Consider the following 16,879-nt stretch of genomic DNA (forward strand, 5'->3'; position numbering starts at 1 on the left):
TTGAAAGATACCGCTACCTCCCTACGTCCAAGTCTCTTCCACCGCTTTTGCCATGGGCTGCACGGCTATCTAACCCTTTTTCCCATAGTATAAATAGAATAACACTAGGATAATTCCGTATCTTTATTTTTTGATCGTGGGAATAGTATCGTTTTCGTATTATCTGCACGTGTGCGGTATAGGGTATCTAATCGAACTATTTATACAGACACAGACAAACTATATACTTAACGGGGGAGCTCTGTATAGTACGGCCCTCCTCAAGCCTCATTTGTTTGACTATCCAGCTTCGAGAGCAAAGACGCAATGAACCCTCATGCTCGCAGAATCCTGTCTAGCCTGCGTTCGTTACTACGACATATTGTACCCGTTAGCTTTTTTTTCGCACTCCTACGTTCGCTATCCGACGGTTCTGCGTGTCAGTCTACCTCATTGTAAGATTCTTAAAAGGAAAAGAAGTTTCGGAGGGGCATTATAGGGGAACTTCGTATCGATTGAGATATATCCGAACGGCATATTGCCGTTCGGTCGCAAGGAACTTGCCAGCTTCTCGAGGAGGCAGGGGTAATGCTGATTGCACTGTAAATAGAGTTATGCAAGCATTAGGATAGAACTTGTTCAGAAAGGGCTTGCATTAATCAGCAACTTTTTTATGCTACAGTCGACTCAATGGAGTGGAAATAACAGTTGGGGCTTGGCGGGCTCAACCTGCCAATGATCAACTACCCTGTAGCCAGCTGGACGTCCATTTTGATATATTTGCATAGATCGCTATTTGCCCCTGCACTATTCTATTATACAACATAGGAACGAATAGCTGATATTGAAGTAAATCTAAATTTTAATTGGGTTTTCGTATACGAAGCGCCAGTTGGTCTATGGAAGAAAATCTATTACCTGTTAAAATGGGTTTCTAGAGCCAAGATGCTCTAAAATGGCTGATTTATGAAATCAAATTAGAACTGCAGTTAATTACGATATCAAGTCAAATGTGTGAAGTACGTAGAGGTATACACTGTGTGATAATACTTGCTTCACTCTATTCCTATATGTTTATTTATATTAAGTTTTGCCATATTTGAACCGGTTGTGTTTATACATCATGTTGGTTTGCAAACAAAAAAGGCTTACTAAAAAAAGGCATACCTGATAGCAGCATTATATGTTCAAATCAATCTATCAAAAAATGTATGTTTTATATATGGACTCAACTATATTGCTTGACAGGAGTGAGTTTAGAATTGTGAGCTGAAGGATGAGGCAAAGTCTATTTAAGCAGTAGTAAGGTAAACCCTAAACACACGTTCAACGTGAACAGAGATTATCTGTGTGTTCGTACTTGCGTAACTTTGTCAAATGGTAAAAAAATAATTAAAGCTAATGATCTACAACAAGTTGAGATGTCGTGTACCCGGAATAACCAGTGATGGCTTTGTGTAACACCTTTCACTTGGTACTAAGAATTGTTCTTCCCATAACGAGAGGGGATGTTTGCTATAATCAAGTTAAAAGAAATAAGCTACCGAGGTCGAAAAGCCGCTAGTCCATGAGACATAACAAAACTTGAATATGCATGAAGACGTCTGCACAATTGCGCCTCTAGGTATCACTCGTTTGTATGCTTATAATCACTAGGGCTTGTCTAAATCATTATGATTATACAAGAAAGAGCTATTACTAAATTAGATAGCAAGTGGTTGTATTTGTAAAGTTTCGCAAGTAGTGACGATTTCCGCTAAGTTGTCGCTTCGGCTAGTTAAAGACCGCACGTTTTTCTTGAAACTACGCAATGCTGTTTGGCATACGCTACTTTTTTTGTTTGCTCTGTTTACGACAGGACATGGCCTATAGTATTGATATGAGTGAGGTGCGAATCGACCTCATTTGTTAGGCCCCACTTACGTTTCAATGAGAATAAATACAACACATATGATTTCGTCTTCGCAATACCGCAGTTTAAAGCAATGCTACGAAATCAGTTATGGCTCTATCTTAATACAGGGCCCCTTTCAGAAGTGTGCATTGTACTTACCCTGCGTTAAAATACGCTATACGGTAAAAACACCTGTATATCTAGATTGCTACTGCTAACAGATAGCAAAGCAACGTCATAATAGTAATTTCCTTAACGATACATCGCAGCTATAGCACTCAATCATGCTTTAACCTCGCCACAAATTGAGCAGAATACGGTACAGTTACCAATGAAGAAACATCTTGTACGTGTTTTTCGCAACTGTTTTGTTCGGTCACCGCAGTCATGTAGATGGCGATAATCTTGATGGACAAGCAGGGGGACGGCGAAACAATGGAGGTCACGATTACCTCTGCTCAGGGTATCGTCAGCAATCTTCATGGGGTCGCCTATGCAATGCTATATGACGATAGACGCATGGTAGTACGATAGCCGAGAGACGTCACGTTGCTAAGCAGCTGGCTGCCGCCGGTCGATAAGCATTGCGAAACTAGCATTGCTCGTCGTCGGGCTTGAGTCAGGTCCTGTTCGGAAAGTTGGCAGGGCATTAGTTGTACACAAATCACGGCTGGCCTGTTAGTCGATATTTGCTATTTAGGCCACGCTTTTTATTCTTCTCTTTCTTTCTGCTTCTCTTTGCTTCTCCGCGTGCCTCATTGCTATGCGTGTGTCACTGTACTCCGTGTGCCTCGAAGGTCAGTGTCGAGAAAAAATCACGCTGCAGTGCTTGCTTTATGGAAGCAGCAGGGTTTCTTTTTTGGAAAGAGGCCTGCGAACTCGCTTGGTTTTGATTCAGGCATATGTATAGGCATTGTTGGACACAGAATTTATATATATATATATATATATATATAGTCATAATTTACACAATAAACAGCTGCAAGTTTAAAGGCGGTTAAAGTATAAAGGCCTTGATAAACTATTTACTTGTAGCGAGGATGCCAATCGCAGAAAAGCTCACTAAAGAGTAAACTAGACCTTGTCGTTTGGCATTCTAGCATGTTAGAGCTCTTCAGCTACGATCTGAGGACAGAACGGTCTTGAGCGCGGTTTTCGTCTGCAGCTGTCTGTGGACGTAAGCTAGGGTTGTGACTTCGTCGAACGCGAATTAATTCACACACATACGTATTTTCAGAAACACTGTAGCGAGATGGAAACTTCACCCCTCCCATCTTCTTCCTATATTTTTCCACTGGTATCGTGAGAGGCAAAATCATAGCGTACATTGAGCCAAAAGGAGGCACAGAGGAAGACAGTTTCAAGGGAAAGAATACCATGCATAGGCAGCTGCCTTGAACTCGGCGAATAGCGTAATTTCAGCAGACGCGAGAGTACCCCCCCTCCCCCGCCCCCTGCGGTACCCATCCTTGTCACTCGTTATTGTTGCCGGCAAGTTGAGGCGACGACCTAGGCCGATCCAGGAGACAGAGTGTACAGGTGTCTGCATTGACAGAGGCCGCTGTTCGCAGAGGTCGCAGCTCGTGTGGCTTTGAAATGTCACTGGCGGTAGTTTCTCGCTTGTATTGCACTTTTAACAGTGAACTTGCTCACCAAGTAGTTCTCCTCGTGAGTCAGTACGGATCCGTTGATGTGCCACGTGCATTGAAACGCTTTGGAAATAAGGAAAAGGATAAAACGGTGCAAAAAGAAAGATAACGTCAGCGATTACGACGACAACAACGAGCGTCGTTCGAGGTGGGAGTTTATAATTCGCTATACTTTGCGATTGACCTCTTGTGCTGTCGTATCAAGGAGCAAAGACTGCTTTTTGCTTCTTCGCTATTGAACCCACCACCAAATGTCCCTTTTTCTCGATCGACGGTAGCAGTGGTTCGACTCATCCTGACTTTTGCACCTGGCTGCAGGTTTCTTACAACTCGTGAAGCAGGCGAGGGGATTCCTGCCATCGGGGATATGTCAGACTTTCAGCATCGGGGTCTTTCTATTACATTGTCGTTTTTCCACCATTTCGTTGTCGAAGCCTGTGCTTCCTCTGTTACTGGCGCCAACCGAGCCCATATATTTGATAGCGATATATATTCCGTCATCATATGAAGGGAATCGCACTTCGATATAATGCGCGAGTATAATGTAATACCGGCGTCTACGATCCCTGTCTTTGCCTTTCCGACTCCTCTGGTCCTATCTCCATGGCATTCTTCTACGGGAACGATAGTGCGTAAGACCTAGCTTCCACTGTCACTTAAACGATTCGACTCGACGCTGGCAATGACGACCAGGGTGACTCTTACAGTGTCGAAGATTGTCATTATCAGGGGGTTCGTAGCACTACCGCCACCTACAAAAAGGGCACACACAGATACGTCTAGTCAGCGATTGATATCCGAACTGTTTCGTAAATCGTGCACTCGACAAAGTTCGTTGGCTACTAAACAAAAAAGAAATATGGCGACGAACGAACTTCCCGTCTGGAGAGTAGCGGTAAATACAATTCCCGGACTCCTTCTTATAGGTCTGATATCTAGTGTTTAATATTGGTTGTTGCTTATCGACATAGAAAGTTTCGATATTCTACCTGTGTTAAATTTTGCTTCAGAAAGTTAGGTTATTCGGGGGCATTGGTCATTTCGTGCGAAGTAAACGTCTTTTACTTAAGTTAGCACGATCGACGTACCTATCGTTTAGACGCATGAAAGTGCGTAAATGGCATTTGGTCCAGTGCTTATTTACGATTGCCTATGTGTTAGGTTGCTTGCACCATTTGGTACGTGTTTTTTTTTTCTAGATCCATCGTGCATTTGCTCATACTGTCTGTTCTCTTCGGGTCGCTGAAAGGTCGACCTAGAGATGGTACACGAATTTCGCGTTTAGCTAATGTTTTCACTTGCACGAGGTACAGAGGCTTTCAAGCTAGTGAGTGCGCCGGGGCCCTCGTGGCCCGTATTACGAATTCTATTGTGTCATCAGTGAGTTCTGGAACCTAGGCAAGCTAGGATGACTACTGCAGCATTTGCCTCACGGTCCAGCTCATGCAGAAAAGGGTACGACGAAATATAGCAGTTTCAACAACTGACTGATATACAGAACGATGTCTATCTCTATCGAAATCAGGTTATAGTAAAAGCTTTACGGTGATCACCTGGGCACAATTGCGGTTAAAGATTAACTACAGATTTTAAAAATTCCCATATTAGGCGTAAATTATAAAAATTAAAGGAGACGTGAAAGAACATTTTTTTTTTTAATTTTTTGTTTGAATACCAAAATACCTCTTGAATGGGATATGCTTCAGGACAGGCGAAACCGCTCAACGGAAGTCTATGTGCAGCGTCAGATGCTTTTCGGGTTTTACAAGAACTTACATTCTGAGACTTTCCTTCCATAGACCACATAGTTCTCAAAACAGATCTGAAGATCCGATTCTATAATCATTTTTAGTGTACTGTATTTTTACACTGTTTTTAGTTTGCGTACTATGCAGTCTCGTCCGTGTTTGTATACATAGGTTGTACATATGGTGGATTGTATGGTAGACTAGGGTGATGCAAATACACGAGACAAAACTAATCGAATTTCCAGCACACGGAGCTATTTAACAAACTTACCTTTTTCCCGTTTATATTATGCTCAGCAGGAGACGTCAAACTAACGATCGCCGACTTTTCCCCTAGGTGCTAACTTATCTGAGCCAGCGCACTTTTTCTGACCAACGATTTACCAATTCCTGAATTATGTTACTTTACCCCTTTGAACAGTCTAGAAAGGCAATTTTTATTACCCAACTAATGGCTCACAAAATGCAGAATTTTAACATTGAAATAAGCGCCTTCAGAAGCGAGTTGAATATATTGCGTTACTTTGTAGAGAGACTAATGGCCAAAAAACGATAAATCTACCCTTAGTCTACAGTGACCTGTTTGGACCTAGCTGTCATTCTAGTTCCCTGTAATAATTTCACCAGAGCATCGCAGACGTGATGTTTCTGCCGACACGAAGACAGCGGATTCGACTAGACAGGTGACAGACAGACGGACTAAGTAGGTCCATCGCTTTTCTTCGTCGGGCTTTCCCCGGTACGGTTGACCATTCCGACTGCTCACTTCTTATCGAGACTAAGTAGGCGTCAAACGTACACCGTTTTCTCGCAGAAATGACTTGTGAGCCAATTACCTATCGAATGAAGAACAGTAACTTACTCACACAAGAATGCGTGAGGTTATAATGATTCGTTAGGATGGCCTTTGCCCCACTATTCGTGCGCTAGTCCGTTTGTTGAACAGGTTCCTTTAACCCTAAGTCGCAGTATGCTGATGTAATTTGCTTCGAATGTGGTCAGCGTGGTAGTATTGGGACATCTCTTCTTCCAGCACGTGGGGTATGCAAAACTGATGTCTACCTAAGTCGTGTCCATGGACCGCGGCGAACTCAAGTCCTGGAGTTAGGCAGTCATAAGCAGGCATGGGCTGTCATAAGTTTCGCGAATGTATGGTGCGTGTAAGAGCTTTCATGATATCGAAGGCTATGGTATAACAGTGGTGGGCCAATGCATAGTTAGTATGCATCCCGCGATATTATCCTTCCGAAAGTAGGCTTATGCGTCGTACATTCTCCTATTGAGTGCAGCAGTTACCTGTCGCGCGACTCAAACTCTGGAACGCTGTCGTGGTTGAATTTCTCATGCGACCAACAGCGCCAAGCATACGCGTTGCACCGGGCCCCACCGATTCTAGCTGATGACCAGCTCATGATTATACTGAACCGGTCCCATTTTTACGGTTTTCGAGTGGGTACCAGCTGCTTCTGCTATGCTGCATTGCAAAAGTTGTCAGGGGCCCAACGTAAGGACGCGAGTGGATTATGGCTTACTGAGTCTCCATCGCCTCATTGCCATCCACCGACAGTGACGCAGAGCTGTTGGCATTCGAGTAGCCTTTGTGACGCCCAAGTACGTTTTACTTAGCACCGCCGAGTGTTAGCGATGTTGCACTGGGGCGTTTGGCTGGCAGGCTAGTTGCCATCTGTCGTGGGGATACTGGATGTCATTTATTTAACACGCGGAAGCAGCGCTGGCAGGGGTTGCTGTGGCGGCAGCGAGATGCTAACGCTGCCGGCCGGCAACAGCATAAATGAAGGGAAGGATCATAGATCTGGGTGAAGGGGGTGAAGGAAGGGCAAAACTCCTAACAGTGTGGCCTATAGAATTTTTCTCAGCAGGCATTGAACCGGTAGTAAGAATCGAGAACAGTCTTCTACGTAACCAGCTACAGGCTTTGAGTCAGTTTAGCATTAATGTGCAGCGTGCTGCATTATAAACTGAAGCTAGCGAGATGGCAGAGCACAGATACCAAATGCGCCCTCTTCCCTCTACGTTATCTTGAGGTACAAATACTCTTCGACACACATGCATACGCATACATACAGACATAGATTCGCGCGCACGCCGACTTCCACGCAAGGAGGCCGCGCAAACTCGTGCTGAAAGGGCAGGAAGTTCAAACCAGCCGAAACCAGCAATGGCGCAGGCCTACGACAACCCGACGAACTAGCTAGCCTCCATTTCGAAAGCTTTCCATTACTCCGAAGCTCTATAGGCCCAACGGCTTCCACTAAGGTTTTCGTAGAGCCTTGATAGGACCTCGAAAGGGGATCAGTGGCGAGTAGTCACCCCCCACTGACAAGCCTCCCACGAGACTCGCGCCCCCGTTAGGCTGAGTCTGTCTCACTCGCGCCAGCTGCAACTGCTGTTAGCCAATGCCGAGCCATTTATTATATATACACAGAATTGCTTCACTCAGTCCCAACTGATTGCTGGAGCTCCCCACCCAAGCTTGGATGGGTTGACTTAGCTAGTCCGCTTTCAGGGCTGTCTATCTTTGTATGCCCTCTTGTTATTTAGCCGGACCGATCTAGCCCCTGCGACTCGCCTGCGCAATAAAGGCACATGAATCGAGGGCAACAACAACGATGACAACAATAATAAAAACAATAACACTAATGACAGAATTAGCAGTAACTGACTTAAATGCTGGAATAGCGGCCTTGACGATTGCAGCCTAGGACAGTAACTGACCGGGCCGCTTTTTTTTTTTTTGTTATTTTTCACAAACAGCGTTTTTATAGATTACCAAATCAAAGTTGGGCCTTTACAAACAGAAGGAGCGAATGTGTAGAGTGAAATGTCAACGTGTCAATTTAATATTGTAAAACCCAGCCAAATGATAAAAACTCGTTTGTTTGTTTATCTATTATTACACTAATAGAATTTAAAACAGCTGGTTCGCTTTTGTATGTAGATTACGAGAAGGAATTCTAGGCGTGGTCGCCGTAGGCTATTTATCAGCTGAAGGTTAGTAGTCGTATTGAGTACGCTTAACTTCTGAAACCTAGTTAATTTTTAACATTGCTACGTTACCAATGCTTGTTGCGAATGTCTTATGAGTATCTCAACTGTAGTCAGATGTATACGTTTCACACAGCCTCTGATACATAGTTGCTCTATATGATATACAATTGTATACCGTTCGATGGTAAGCGGGATCCTGGGCGTGCTAAGTAGGAAAAATGCCATAGGATAAAACATTTACATTACTGCAGATAGTGTAACCATCCATATTTATTCGCTCTATCTGAAGATAGATGTACCCGTGCCATTAGTTCGGCAAGGTCAATCCGGTCGGGTAGTGAGCTCGACCATGGCATATTGAAACAAACGTTTCTATGTAATGAAGCTCGTGTAGTTCTGCGAGCAGCAACCATGGCATAGTGGAATTCAAATACATTTTCAGTGTCATACACATACACGCGCATTCTATCGAGGTCGGAACGCACCGATACTTCTGCTGCCTTTATGTTGTGAGTGGTCAATCTGGGATGAGTTTATTACTGGTGGGTCGGAGTTAGCCCCAGAACGAATGAAGCAATGCGCTTTGGTTGAAACGAATGATAGAGGGAAAAAAAAATAGCAGTCAGACGATCTGAATGACAGCTATTCATTGGGTCAAACCCCTTGCATTTTCAAAATGTTTAGAATAACTATAATTGTTGGACTAGTTTCATCATTACTCCACCAGCGAGCGTCTAATTCATAGGCAAATTCACTTGTACTTGTATTACACCCTAATTATAGCGCGTCACCGAATCAACGACTAGGCTGTATATACCGATGACTACTGGCGAACATTTGAGTTGTATAGTGTGACCTGTTTATAAGGGATGAGATTTCATTTTAAATATTGTACCTCTAAACAGAAGATCTGTGAAGTAAACATGGCTGTCTTTGATTTTTACTGCACGTATACTATCTCTCACGAAATTCGTAAAATGTCGCGTATCTCGGTGCGAAATATGGTAGTGTGTCGCTTGAGTCCCATGAGATGCCCAGACCCGAGGTTTGGACAGTAGACCAAACTTCCTTGAAGTTCATGCCGCTTCTGTTACTACTGTTGTTATAGCAACAGCTGCTGGGTTCGTGTCTTTGTTTGAGCGTTATTCGGTTAAGCGAAGTTAAAACCTTTAAAAATGTTCCACAGTATATTCGTATGATAGTCATCGCAATTTCTACAAGGACTGCTGCAAAACACCGCCGCAATTATATCGTTAGCCTCTTCAGCGTCTTTGTCTTATCCTTTTTGCTTGGTGTTGCAGCAAAAAAATATTCGGGTACCAGTTAAGCGGATTGCCAGAGGCTCGTAACCACTGGCCTGGCAAGCTATCCTATTGTAAGTGTACGGCGTAGACGGAGGCGGCGGCGGCGAAAAACGTCGGTATTTCCGGCAGGGATCTATACGGAAGCGATGCCAGAGGTGGTCAGTGGGAAAAGCAGGCCTGCGAAATCGACCCCTACAGTAAAATCCTTTGTCCCCGTAGGCAAACTCTTTATCACCCTCATCCCCGCATAGCTCGCTTGCTCCTTCGTTCTTTCAAAAAAGTACACGCTCAGAAGAAAAATAGCCTCGGCAATGGAAATGGCGGCATACAGAGAGAGGCGGAACAGCCAACCCCAAATTTCTTCTTTGCTAACATTTTTGCCATCTTCCGCTCATTCTCCTAGTTCCTATTTCCCGATTGGCCGGTGGGCACTGCTACAACCTTTTTCGTGAGGAGCGTTGTGTCGACTGTAGCGCACGGGTCAGGCGGAACTTTTTAAGGGTTTTGAGCTTCGCAGTTTCGATAAAGGTCCTACATTACGTTCGATTCCTCGACTGCTCTTTCCTTTTCCTTTATTCTCGTTTTCGAGCGATAACCGGCCAAAACCCTTAAGCGTGTAGACGCAGTAGAGGCTAGCTCAGGGAATGCTGGAACAGCTCACAGCGGCTCCTGGTCTTGCGTCGTAGCCAATGGCCTGGTCATCGGTGACCTTCATAAGGGCGCCCGCAAAGACATTACCTTGGAAATAAGCGGACCCATCTAACACATCTACAAAAGCGTAGACGAAAAAGACCTACTAAAGAACACGCATACAAGTGATACATAGCCATACCAGCAGCATCGAGGTTAGAAACACCCGAATTTTAATCTGTACCTGCTGTTATACGCGTATGCAATGATCGCCCTTTTGAGTTCCAGCAGACAAGCAAAAAGTTTACGTCATCTGAGCTTCATGTAGAGAAAAAACATTTGATTTGTTATCGCTGCTGTTACTGTGGCCGCTGCTTATATTCCTTACAAGAATTTACGCTAACAACGGTATATTAATGATAAAGCTGCGTTGGGGCGGTACAACAAAGACTAGGATAAGGTTCGCACGTGTAGTGCTAAAGTAAACGCAGAAAACGAAACAAAAGGAACGATGCCGATTGCCACGAAACACAAAAGGAATGTAAGAGCGAAATAAGTAGTCTGCTACAATGGTGCTATATGTCATGCAACTAAAATGGTAAGCAAAACAGTTTTAGTGGATTTCAGAATTGAGACCTCAAGATCATCTGAATATGAAATTATCTCTTCCTCCGTTAACGCTAGAACGTTGTGATGGGGCGATGATTCATTTCGACGATAAGTTGAATATTTGGGTTATATCACCAGGCGGTTGGCAGCCCTAACCCGGATACTCAATTTCATTTAAGGCGGGTTCCGAAAAGGCGTAAAAGCAAAGCTACCAGGAATACTACTGAACAGTATCGACGACCTTGGGCTTGAGGAGTGACTTGAACGTCAATAAACTTGGCGCGTTCATCCTGGCAATCCTTTCGCTACGTCCTTCGATTGAAGCAGGTGACGATATCGATTACGACAAGAGGCACAACGACTTGAACACAGTACAACAACGTGGATATTTAAGCCATCTATCCTATTATAATAATAATAATTGCTATTATTACGAAAAACTTAAATGGAGCATTTCACTATTATAGCTTAATGTAGGTAACAGAATATTAATGTTCTACTAGCCTAACCCGTGTCGGGTGTAGTGGCGCGTACGAATCGGCAGGCTTCCCTTGAGCGTGTCGAAGCATGAATTAGTGCGCTAGTATACGGACCCATTATGGGTCATCAAGTTTGGGAGGCTTACAAACTTGTTCGCATCGAAATTTCATGAGAAACCGTGTCGTCTGGCGAGCGCTACACATGCGTCTCGTCCATATGTGTTCGGTCGTCTAGTATAGACCATCGCTATTAGCTGGCAGACGCCTCAGCGGATGGCTATAGCGTGCACTTTGAGCAGCCCGCGATTATCATACGATCTACTTTACTCTGCGTGTGAGCTAAGCCACGATGCCTATCTCCGATCTTCGTAGGGCTGCTATAAGGATCGTTCAGAATCGCTTTCTGTGTAGTTCGTACATGATAAAATCATTTGGTTTTGTCTACTTTGTTACTAAAAATTGCCTCTGGAAGCCGAACCGTGATATCGCCAATAAGGTTAGGCTGATGCGGGAGCGGTTTTTTGAAAGTAAGTGCCCCCTACTACACGCGGAATCACGGGACAGAACATACCCGGATACCTATAGCTGTATGATACAATTAATTATGGTCTAATTTGTCTAAGTAAAGGTTGATTAAAGATATGTTACTGTTATACACTTTTGCTTTTTGGTTTTTAAAATTATACCGAAAGAGATCAAAGTGTGAGTGAAATTGATCCAACCTTTGATATAAAAGTTGTTCTCGTCTCAGACAAAAATTTGGTTTCTTATACATATATGGACGCTAAATCTACTCTGTGCGAATGATATATCGTTAGCCTAAATACAAAAAAAAAGTCTACATATATATATATATATATATATATATATATATATAGGGTGCTCGGGATGAATTGGCACCCATTTTAGCTGCCTTCTAGTCGTAGCGAGCATACGTGTTTAATTACCCGCTATACTTGGTACCAAAGGAATGTTGGCTCTTTTTCTCATAAGATTGTAAGCTCATCATGGCGAAAGCAGGAAGTCGGTACTCTGGACAAGAACGAAAATCATGTACTAACCATAAATCTTAATTTTTAACTATATGACATGTCCTGGTTAATTGAAATTGATGATCTACGTTGTTTTTGGTTTACATGGAACTATCGAAAAGTGCAGGAAAAATTTAGACGAGGCAAAGCAAAGGACTCGCATTGGACTCACCAACATGCCGCAAAAGTCATTTCTGATGATCCAGAATTTTTTCATATTGCAGAAATGAGCCGCTGGTTTCTATTACCGATTCGGTCACCCAGATAAGCCTTATTAATTCTTTTAGTCTTTTGTTGACCAGGTTTTTTGTGTTCAGACTTGAAATTGTAATATTGGTTAACCGACGCTTACTATTGAATGATGAGGTTTGTTAATTATAATAAGAGACAGAGTTTTTAAGACTGATTTGCGAACGGCTTACGACCCAAATCAAGACTCAGCTGAACGAAGCCAATAACTGTTACATTAAATAATTACAACTCTAGGCGATATTCCGGTTACAACATCCAAATAGTTGTTTTTTTATTTGGATGCAGGCTGCAAAAGAGCGACATAAGTTATAACTCAACTATTTTTAACTTCCAAACGAGCTGTTCGAACGGTCCTTTACATTACCTCAAAATAACGTTATTTTTACCTTTTACAGGAGATCAATGATGGTTTTTTAAGCCGGAAGTATACGGATTCATTAGGCTAGATTTTATCCTTTCTATAAGATATATTCTTCGTTATTCAGTGCGCCTGATCTATAACTTGAAAGTTAACCAAGAAGACAAACAAAATTTAACTACCTAAACGGAATTGCCAAGCAGTCTACTTACAATATTGATTATTTACTTTTTTTTTAGATCGCTTTCTCAGCGAAGGCGTTCGAACTAAATCATCCATGCACCACCATCGAAGTTCGCCCCTTACAGACCCCGCCACTTGCAGATAAAACATTCGCTGATTTCTTTTGTGATTTCTGTGTTTCTTGTTCAATGATATATCGAGTGTTGTCGTCTGCTTAACTGTTGCCATAAGCAATAACGTCTATTTCGGCCGTCATTCGAACAGACGTCAACAGGGGTTCATAGTGGGTTGAATCGCTTGATCGATTGTAAAGGACAGGAAGCCATAGTAAATCGACAACGAGCCTAAGTATCTGCGGCCGCTGGTGCAAAACAATTTTTTATCCCAAAAAACAACAAATTTTCAACAAGTTATTTATATTCAACAAATTTTTATCTAGGGATATTTCTAGGGATCTAGGGAACACTATATATTGAAAATACAGGTTAAGCTGTATCTGGTTCACTACTATTGTTCCAATACGACAGTGACAAAAATGGTTCATAATGGAGATAAATAACATTGGCAGATAATTGGCTATAGAGAAATGTCTTCAGGCGTGCGATTTGTGGAGGACAGCACGTAGCACAGCGTGACTTCCTGTTCTTGAATATGTGTTATCTACGCGGCAGTCATTGCCACGACAGGTTACCTATACCTCCAGAGCGGATGTGACCACTAGCACCTACTACGGGCTATATATATCATACATGCCAATGATCTAGTTACTTGCAATTGAGTGCAGTCTATTCTATTAATACTAGTCTATAAGATTAGTTATCTAACTTAAATTTCCACAGGCTAAAGATTATATTTGCTTTTCGACCTTACAATGATCCAGCTTGCAGAAAGAGGTCGCGGTATTTCATTCGCAACGTTTTTCTTATTAATTCATCATCTTTGCTTGTTATGGCCGTTTCTGCTTGAATTGATTTTTTCCTTCTAGTCCCCAAGTCCCACTTTCGGCAACAGACACCCGAATCAGCGCGACAAAGAGCGTCGCACACTGGTGACGCAAAGTCGTCCTTATTTTTTTATCGGTATCCCGAGGTCACCTGCCTCCGATTCAACCTCCGCTTACGTTTTGCCTGCGAACGTTAGCAATACAGGCGGCTGTAAAGTCCAAAGTTACCATGCATGTTAGCTAGTTCCGGCAGCTCAAGACGGCAAGGTCCCGCAACACTTCTCGGTTCGTTGGCTTGTTAGATCTCCACTCAGGAAACCCTTGCATGATCTCAAAAGAATACACTTCCGTCTGAGAATCTTGGAACCGGACCTGGTGTCTCTAATTGATCATCTCGTCTTTTTTCCGCCGTCTCCACATTTGGCGCGCATGTAGTTGCTGCTTTAAAGCTAATGCGCATCGCGGGTGGGATAGGGCTATGTGAATTGGTTTCATAGCGTAGAGTAGCTGACTGCAACTGAGGGTGATCGCAGGTAGGAAAACAAACATAGTGATGATGGTACTGCTCATGGGGGAAGGAATAACAGCGAGGTAAGAAACTAGCAAAATGAAGGCGCTGAACGGGAAAGAATTTGACGGGACCTAGCTTCCTAGCCGGCCGGGTGCCTGGTAGGATGGCATACTCCACTTGCGGGCGGGAAGAAAAGATGCGGGGAGGAGGGTATTCAAGGGGTCTTTTTCTACCTTTCCCTAACCCCTTCCCCATTTCATCTACACTGAGACCTTTTCCAAGCAGACGGAAGAGAAGTGAGGGTCGGCTATAGCCGTGCATCGAAGACAATGCGGCTGAGTTGAAGCCAGTGAATGAGTGCTCCTAGAAGCAGCATCCCGTTCTCACATCGCCTTTCTTCCTTCATCGCTGTTCACTCGCTCCATCAGAAGAGTGTTTATCATCGACAATGACTGTTAGTGATGGTGGCGGCGACTGTGGCCACGGCAAAGCATCAATGGTACCGGATATAGTAGCACGCTAGACAGAGCGCCGTAAAGACTGAGGGATGGATGTGTTCAGAGGAGGGGTGTCCGTCCCGCCGTTCCTGAAATGAACGACTGCTGTTCGGCGCAGCCAAAAGGGAACTGGGTCCGCCAAAGAAGAGACAAGGGTATGGCAAGTGGGAACAAACGATAGAATAGGACGACGAACGCCGTTGAAGATGGCAGTGGCAACGTCAACAACAACGGCGAAGCTGACGTTGTAGCCGACCAAACGATCTGCTATGATGATGATGAACGAAGGGCAAATGGGGAAGGAAAAAGAGATTGGCGGCTGTGCTGCGAAAGCCAAGGCCATAAACGTAATACACCGGCTGTGCAGGATCAGGGACCTATGGCTTTTGGCCGAAAAGCTGAAACGAAGTAGAAGAGCGAGGGAATGGCGTTTCTCTCCATTTTGCTGCCCTGCTGCCGCGAACACTCTCTATGTTACTGCTACGATTGCTATTACTAGCAACCTGGCTACTTCTGCCGCGGCCGTTTTTGCGCTTCTTGTTACTTCTATGTATGTATGGACAAGACGCAAGGATAGAGCATAGATGCAGATGCCTTATGGTTCAATACCTCTGTCGACCTGCTCGGCCCTCGGTCGCCCCTATTCTGGGATATGCGCGGTAGACAAATAGATGGGCAGACAAACATATAGACGGACAGACAGATCGATAGATGGAGAAACAGACAGTAGACAGACGGACACACGGACAGATGGATGTACGGACGGACAGGCAGACATACAGACATACAGATGGGTGAATGGTTGGACGGACGGACGGACGGACGGACAGATAGACAGATGGGTGGAAGGACAGACAGACAAACGGATGGATGGATGGATTAACGGACATACAGACCGGCGGATGGATGGATGGATGGACAGACAGACTGATGGATGGACGGACAGACAGACAGACTGATGGATGGATGGATGGACGGACGGACAGAGAGCTGAACAAACAGACCGACAAACGGACAAACAGACAAGCAGGCGGACGGGCAGACACACAGGTAGACAGGCAAACCGACAGACGGAGAGACAAATGGACGAACAGTCAGACGAATGAATGGGTGGGCAGACAGACAGGCGGACGGATGGATAGACGCACAGACGGGTGAATGGATGGACGGACAGACAGACGGGCTGATGGACGGACGGATGAATGGATGGATGGACAGACAGACAGACAGACAGCTGAACAGACAGGCGGCTGGACAGACAGACTGACAGGGGGGCCGACCAACAGGTAGATACGCAGACAAATGGGTAGACTGATGAATGACAGACAGAGAGGGAAACAGACGGACAACACATACAAACGGAGAGAGAGAAAGAAACGGACGGATGGACAGACAGGCAAACGGACAGGCAGATAAATAGACAAACCAACAGACGGAGAGATAGACGGGCAAACAGACAAACAGATGGGTAGACAGATGGGCAAACAGACGGACAAACAGACCGACAGATGGACAGACAGATTAACGGACACACAAATAGGCAAACAGACGGACAGACAAGCGGGAGGACAGATGGATGGATGGACAGACATATGGACAGACAGACGGATGGGTAGATAAACGGGCAGATGGCCAGACGGACAGGTGTACAACGAGGTGGGCGGACAGACAGACAGATGGACTGATGGATAGATAGATATTAGATAGATAGATTGATAGAGAGATAGACAGATAGATATTGATAGATAGATAGATGATAGATAGATAGACAGATATTGATATATAGACAGATAGATAGATAGA

General features: G+C 44.2%; 1 pseudogene; it reads right to left on the reverse strand.

Moving 5' to 3' along the window:
• Positions 1-15,483: 15,483 nt before the first annotated feature.
• Positions 15,484-16,591, reverse strand: LOC111273064 (uncharacterized; annotated as a pseudogene).
• Positions 16,592-16,879: the final 288 nt, after the last annotated feature.

Source organism: Varroa jacobsoni, unplaced genomic scaffold (assembly GCF_002532875.2).
Source record: "Varroa jacobsoni isolate VJ856 unplaced genomic scaffold, vjacob_1.0 contig04612, whole genome shotgun sequence".
Taxonomy (NCBI): domain Eukaryota; kingdom Metazoa; phylum Arthropoda; class Arachnida; order Mesostigmata; family Varroidae; genus Varroa; species Varroa jacobsoni.